The sequence below is a fragment of the Acanthisitta chloris genome, unplaced genomic scaffold, assembly GCF_000695815.1.
Source record: "Acanthisitta chloris isolate BGI_N310 unplaced genomic scaffold, ASM69581v1 scaffold22653, whole genome shotgun sequence".
Taxonomy (NCBI): domain Eukaryota; kingdom Metazoa; phylum Chordata; class Aves; order Passeriformes; family Acanthisittidae; genus Acanthisitta; species Acanthisitta chloris.
Genome location: NW_008665714.1, coordinates 1 through 8,096, shown reverse-complemented (window position 1 = coordinate 8,096; position 8,096 = coordinate 1).

Genomic DNA, 8,096 nt, shown 5'->3' with positions numbered 1-8,096 from the left:
AAAGAAATTGAAAACTCAATCAACTCATTTCAAATGAGTTATAATTAGAGACTGATCTCCTGACGAGGCTCCTGGCAGCACTGGGGCGACAGACGTTGGATTCCAAAGGGCTTTCTTCCAGCAAGCCTGCTATTTATTTGTCACTCAGGAGCAACTGTCCTTCATGTCTCAAGTCCTTTGATTGTTTTTACCCCTTTCAGGGCGGTGCCTCTGGTGAAGCCCAGGAGGGATGTGACAGGTTGGCAGCTTGGCTGTGCATGAGAGGTCTTGCTTGGACCGTCTTGGACTGTCCCATGGCATGGCCATGGATGTGACACCTTGTCCCATGGTGTAACCATGGATGTGACACCTTGCCCCATGGCATGGCCATGGATGTGGCACCTCTGCCATGTGAGAACAGGAGCACTTACCCAGGGCTGTTTGGGTTGACAATCCCAGTCTCTGTGGGGGCATAGAAGAAAAAACCTGACATACTCACCTGATGTGCCTTCAAGCAAGGGACAGCACAAAAGCAGATGACAAAAGTATCACCTGTGTCCTGTTGAGCCCAGGTGTGGTGTCCTGGCAGCCAACTCACTTGGGACTGCAAATACTGGCCCTGCTTGGCCAGGTGTTTTGGTTGTGTCCTTAGCATTTCTGCTTCCAACATGAATTTTGACTTCAGGTGTCTCTGGGAGGACCAGCATGGGTTTTGAAGACACCCAGGGTACTGCAAAAAAAAGCCACTGATAAAGGTCTGGTTTCCCAGAATACACTAGTGGTGCCTTTCTCCAAAAAGCACTGGGCAGGCTCTGCTCCTGCCTGAGACATGCACACAAAGACTTGGTCATTGCTGATCACACCAGGCCTGTGCTGTTGCTGTTTCATCACATTCAGCTGGAAAGAAAGAAAAAAAAAGAATCTTTGAAACAAATTCCAATAAATCCTCCTGTTCAGGTTGTAATCATGTTACCTACCTCACAGGTTCACCCCCTCGGGCTCCATAAGCACCTTCCCCCTCTTCCTTGTGCTGCCACAATGCACAGGGCACATCACCCATCCTCCAAAGCCTACCTGGGGTTAAATTTGGGCAGAAAAAGAGCCAGGCCGTGCCAGTTCCAACAGCAGCTGTGCAGGCCATAAATAAATCAGGAACAAATAATGGGCCTGGTATGTCCAAGAGAATATTGATTTCTTCCACACCTTCTTCCTCTTTTATTTCTCCTCGAACAAATGTAGGTGATACACACACTGCTGTGTATCTGCAGTGTGAAATTAAAGGCCACACTGAACTGTGGCACCTTTGGGTGGTGAAATTTGATGGCCACTCCTCTCTGCTATTGCCAAACCCAACCTGCCACTGGGCTCCTGGTTGGCCTTTACCTTGAATAAATAAAGCTGATCCTACCTGCAGTGCACATAGCTGGTGCAGTGCAACAGGAGAGGAGGTCAGGAAGGATTTGCAGGATGCATGGTGTGGTGTAGGCTTTGGGATGGATGATGTGCCTGGGGCTGTTGGTCCAGTGCTGTGATGAGCCCTTTGTGTGGCTCTTTGGCAAGGAGCCTCCTCCTTTCTCCATGCCACCAGGGAAGGTGAGAATGGAGGGGTGAAGTCAGGGCATGGAATTGCTGGAGGTGATTCAGATGGCTTTCTCAATGGTGCATGGGAAGGGCTTTCCAGCCCTCTGCACCAGGACCTGTGCCTAGCTGGAGGGTCTGACAACAGCAGCCTCTTGACATCATGCTCAAGTGAAGATTGAAGACTCTGGCTCACACTCAGCCTTATTGACCATGTGTGTGGCCTCCATTTCCTTTTTCCAACTCTTCCACTGCTTGTTGTTGCAACTTGATGGGGATTGGCCAGTGCTGGGGCTGGCTCTGTAGGGCCAGTAGGGACCCAACATGGGTATGCTGGGACCTGCTGGGCTCCACGCGCTGTGCTGGCACCCGCTCAGCCCCTCAGTGAGTGAGCTCTGGCACAGCAAACCTGTGTCCCCATGTCCCTCAGAAGCTCCCATGGCTGCAGTCCCAACCTCCATGCTCCAAGTTGGTTTTTTGGTGCATGCAATGTGGTTGAATCTCCTCAATGTGTGAACCAAACCACAAGGCACAGGGTCCTTCCAGCCATGTGGGCTGCTAATGGAGTCAGCCCTCACCCTGTTCCTCTCAGAGAGGTCTCTTTGCCTCCCTCTGCTTTTTGGAGAAGGAAACCTCCACTGTGATGCTGATGGGGCCCCAAACCAGTTCACTAAAATCCAGTACAATGCCAAACCACCCAACAGGCAGCTTGAAATCTTTGGGGAATTGGAAATAATTTTCCTGAAAATCTTGTTGGTTTTTTTTCACTATAGAAAAAAAAAATTATCTGCTTGTCCTCACCTAGACTCTGTGTGTGTATATATATATAAATATATCTATTTTTTTTAATTTGATGGGGAGGCAGAGGAAGAAGTGTCTTACCATCCCAACCCAGTGCTGCCTTGAGCAGCTTCACTGTTCTGTATGCAAACTGCTGACATGCAAATGCTTTACTATGCAAAGGCAATGCTTTTTTTTGGTTTTGTTTTAAATAAGGAAAACCACAGCAAGCCTTGGCTTTTCTTGCTCTATTTTTATATGTACAGAAGTGGACAGCCCTAGGTTTGCATTTCATTGCACCTCTTGGTGGCCAAGGGCAGCTATTCTGGGGAGAAAGCGAGGGAGTTGGGGAGCCTTGTATGTGCAAACTCCAGCCAAATGAAGGTCCCTCCAGCCCTGGTCCCCTGGGACACTTGGGTGACAGGGACTTGGGAAAAGCTTTGCAAGGAGCAGAACAAAGGCTGGGAGGTGAGTGCCTTGTCTCTGTGTGATGATGGGAAGAAAATCACTGTAAATAGGCCAAAAGTGCCGTATGGCTTCATGGGTCTGTGTGGATTCAAGGTGATCCTTTACTGTCCAAGATGAACACAATGTGAAAACAAATTGGGACCTGGAAAACTTGGGTGAAGATTTATTTTTCTGGTGATGCTGTGTTTGTTACGGAACCCTCTCCCCTGCCAAACTCCCCTCTGACTATTAATCCAGCTCATATTTTGTAATAAAATTTTATCACATGGAGATGTGGTCTGGTTTCTCTTCTCTCCCATTGCAAATGCTCTTTTTGCCTTTACAGGATTATGAAAAGGTGGGGGGAAGGCTTTTTTTATTGGAGAAATGGATCTCCAAGCAGGGAAGGATCCATGCATGATGTGAGCCTGGAGTACGAGGCAATGCTGTGGGTGTCATTCTGTGCTGAGTCTTGTCCCAAGCTGATGTTGCAATACTGTGTGAAGGGAAAGGAGGGGCACAACACTTATTTTTAATCCCCTCTATCTTTACTATGTGTTCCTATTTTCTGTTGTGTGAGGGGAGAAGAGGCATCCGCAGACCCAAGGGGTTGAAGGGACCTGGAGCAGAGCCAGCAGGGGAGAAGAGAGAGCCAGGGGGGACATGAGGAAGTGCTGGGCTGGGGACATGGAGTTCCAAATCCCTGTGGGTGAGCTTTTGTGTGTATATAAACACACATACTGTACATATGCAAACAGCTCTGTGAGGACTGGTGAGCTCATGCCTTTAGCATGCACACACCCACACACACACCCAAACATCCCCAAACACCCCCAAACACCACCACCTCCCCAGACAGGCTAAACCAAACAGCTCTTTATAAGCTGTTCCTGGCAGGATCCCATCTGCCTTCTCCAGCATCTCCTTTGTGACCGCTTCCCACAGCCGCCTCCCAGACTGGCTGCACTTGCAGGATCATGTTAAAATCAACAATTCCCTAAAGCTTCCCAAAGGTTTTGTGTTTCAGCTGCAGTTTTGTTGTGAAGAAAATCCTCTTTCCTGACTGATTAAGTTGCTTCAGCTCGAACTTCATTACAATGTTGAGACGAGTTGTGTTACACAACCGTTGAGGTTGGAAAAGCCTTTCAAGATCATTGAGTCCAACTGTTCCTTCAGCTCTGCCAAGGCTACCAGTGAACCATGTCCCCAAGTTTCATATCTACCTGTCTAGAGATCTACATACAGGTAAAGCAGAACATGTAGATATGAGGAAGTTTTGTGGGATCCCCAACACAAAATGAAGGAGGTTTTTATGATGAGGGTGCTGAGGCACTGGCACAGGTTGCTCAGAGCAACTGTGGCTGCTCCATCCCTGGAAGTGTTCCAGGCCAGGTTGGATAGGGCTTGGAGCAACCTGGGCTAGTGGAAGGTGTCCCTGCCCATGGTAGGGGGTGGAATGAGATGGGCTTTAATGTCCCTCCCAACCCAAACCAGTCTGATTCCATGACCTATCACCCAACACATGTCCCTTGAATCAATCTCCTGCTCTTTCTGCATGGAAACTTTGATTTTTATGTACAGTGTCTTGCTGGCTGGTATGGAAGAAGCCAGGACACTGTTCATTTTTGTTCAATACATTCCCGTGGAAAGAGCCATCACATGCCCAAACACCTGAACATCTCCATGAACCTCCTCCTGTGCCGCTCCTCTCTGGACTTTGCTCTAGCTGTACAGCCAAGCTGGTGAGACCAAGGGAATGAATAATGGGGAAGCTCTGCCATAATGTCAGGAAAGTTTAGAGAGTGGATAATTGCATGAGAAACTGAAATGTCCTTCCTCAAAAGAGCTGCAGTGAGGAAAACCCTGGAGAGGGCATCAGAGGGAGAGATGTAAGACCTTGCTGAGGTCCCTTTGGGGCCAACTCCTCCCTGAAACACTGAGGAGAAGGTGATAATTAAAAGAAATCCTTTTTGAGCAATGGCAAACCTGGGACAGAGCTCAAAGCAGAGAAGGAATTTCAGTCTCATCCCCCAAGGGGTCCTCATCAGAGCAGGACCCCATCCTGCCAAAAGTCCTTCACCCCACAGACCCTCCTAACCCACCCCATGACTTTCACTGCCTGCAATGTTCCCCCAGCCACCAGCACCATCTTTGCCTTGTTTGTGCTGCAACTATGAAGCAACAGCTGTAAAACCTGGTTCGATCACCTTGACCCTTCCTACACGGTTATGGGGCTGTTAAAGCCACTGGAATGCCAAGATCGTGGCTCGTCAAGGACAGAGAGGGAAGGAGAAGGCAGAGGGGAGGGATAAAAACATGAGAGGAAAGCCTGGAGGAGGGTGTCCTGCCACGGGGGCTCACATGGCACAGCCAGGAGGTGAAGGCTCCAAGAGAGGACCCAAGGGTGCTCTTGGCTTTTTGGCTTGGTATCCAGCAGGAAGCGATGCCACACCATGTGTAGGACCTGGAAAGCACTGGAAGTCACTATGGCAGGAGGGATTTGGAGAAGGGCAGCTTAGTGGGGGAGGCTCGGGGAGGCTCAGTGAGTCTCTGTTCTTTCTCTGTCCTCCTGGGGTGATTTTGGAGGGGAAGACTGGAAGTTTCCACTGCTATGGACAGTGAAATGCCTGCCTAGCTAAAGCCTATGCCCAAACTTTGGTGGGATGGGATGGGATGGGGCAGGAAAAATACCCAACCCAGCTTCCCTGGGAATCTGGAGAGGACACCACAGATGCCCACTATGCACCCCCAGCCTGCCCCTGCCCACAGGTGCCTGCCAGACATGGCAGTGACTTTCGGGATGGTTTTAGATTTGAACTCTGCTGTCCCTTCCCCTCTCCTGCCTCACCGTGACATCTCCCCTGCAGCAGATAGCTGTCTCCCCAAGGTTATTCTGTTTGATGTGTTCATGGCCTGGGCTGTAAAGTTATCCATTGACTCGGGAAAACACAATTCAGGGAGAAAGAGCTGCTGGGCGGGTTATGCAGCTATCTCTGATGCTCAGCAAAGGATTGTGGCTGTGGGACAGAGATGTGGCTACTGGTGGGTACAGCAAAGTCATTGTCAGCACCTTGGGTCTGGGAACTGGGGGGACCAGCTCCTGACCTCCCCCCAGCCTCTCTTCACCTGGAAAACATAAAGGCTGGGAAGGGAATGCCACAGCAGGGTAAATTTTGGTGAAGGTGACAGATGTGTGTTCCCCTGGTTGCTCCCACCTGGTGGGAACGGCCCTGCTTGCCGTGACAGCAGGCACAAGCGCTGCCCTTCAAACCCAGACCTTATCTCCTTTTGCCCGAGGACTATCAACCCCTCGAGCCCTATCATGCAGCCCAAGCCAGGACTGAGCCATTAAAGTTAACTATTACTCAAAGTGAGTGTTTATTTGGGGTAATACAAGCCCGGGGGAAAGTGAGGGAGGGGAGGAGGAAGGCTCTTGTTTCTTTTCTACAAGATATTGCCAGTCCTGCAGTGCTAAAGTGGTGCTTAAACAAGATGAATGCTTAAATAACAGAGGGCAAACAGCGCTGCCGAGAGGTGGGACGGGAGAGCCCTGGCCGCTGCCTGCTGCCAAGCTGCAGCCAAGCAGCTGGGACACCTCCGTGTCCCCAGACCATGGGGAGCCTTGGGGTCCCCCAGTCCATGGGGAACCCTGTACTGTGAGGGTTGTCTAGTACCAGTGGGAGAAAAGGCCCCTACAAGATTTCCCTTGGCTTTTTGTCAGCTTTGGGGAGAAATCCTCCTTTTCCTGATCTTTTCCCAATGCTGTATCTCCAGTCATGTTGTGTCTCTACCTGGATGGGTGTTCTTATCAGCCATGCAAAGGCAGAAGGAGCCAGGGTGGAGAACAGCTACATCTAGACCTTACCTTGGGTTGTAGAGGGGCCTGAACACCCCCAAATTAGAGTGATCCCCAGTCTCAACACTGCCCCAGTCGTCACTGTCCCAAAATGGAAGTTCTTTTTCTCCACTACCAAGGGCATTTTCTTCTCTCCCTTCATGTGGGCAAGGGCAGGGACATCCTCAGCCTTTTCAGCATGACATCACCCAAGCCCTGTCAGCACCTGTGACCCTAGCATCGGGCAGTGGTATGCATCCTTCACTCCCCTGGTGGTGCCTGATCCCTCTTGGGCAGCAGCACAGAGGCTTCCCACAGCATACCAAAACGATGCTGTTCCCAGGAGTAACCGAATCCAATGCAGGAGGGCTCACCTGAGCCCTCTAATCCCGTAATCCGTCACCAAGGAGACCTGAGCATTGCCTGGCATGGGGGAAGCACAGGGGCCCCGCAGTGGGATAACTGGTTCCTGATACCCCTGCCAAGTCCTGTTGCTTTTTGGCTCATCCTGATGCTCCTGACAGAAGGAGCAGGGTTGGGGGATGGAGCAGGCAGCAAACAGCTCCAGCACTCTCCTTGCAATCCATTTCCATACTGATCCACCCGCCCAGGCATTGACAGTGTTTATTCATCCTCACTTCCCAAACTGCTTATTTCCAAGGTGTCTTTGTGACAGGTGGGAGGTGTTCCCTGGGCTTGCCTTTTCCTTGAAGAAAATGGGGACCTTGAACTATCTGGGGGGGGGTTGTTCTCCTTTGCCCTAAATCCCACCATGGATGGGTTGGAGAGAGGTGTGTCTGCGTGCAACCAAACTGGATAAGATTTTGATGCAAAAGTCCATTTCTGGCAACAGGAAGAGTGTAAGAGCTCTAAGCCAGGTGGAAAACTAGCCTAGTGAAGCTCAGATCTGTCTCAGGCACCAAAAAGATGGTAGAGGGGGGACAAACCTTGAGCTGGAGAGCTTCAGAGTGCACAGGACACACACGGGGTGGGGGTGTTTGCTTCTGTACAGCCACCTGGAGGGGCATGTGGAGCCCTGGATCATCACCCTGTGGGGCCAGGAGGGGACGATTCAATCCCATTGTCACACTGTTTGCCTTCTGAACACCTCAGGCAGGAGCTGGGAAGGGGCAGGAAAACAAACACACAGATTATATGAGAAAGGATGAATTCTGCAGGGAGCATCCTTCCTTGCTCCCATCATCTCCTTCAGCTCAGCAGGGCCATTGGGCATTTCAGCCCCTGCCTGGGCATCTTCAGGAATGTCTGCAGAAGCTCCCACCACCTCCCACCGGACTCCAGTTCAGCCGACACCTTGCGACTTGTCGCACTGGTGAAAGGAATTTTTCCAGCAGTTGCATTAATCCATGGCGTTTGGGGACGGAAGCTGCCCTAGGGAGCGTGGCCGTGCGGCAGGGCAGGGAGGCTGGCGCAGTGCCCGGGGGTGCCCCTGCCATGAACCGAGACGGGCAGGGCC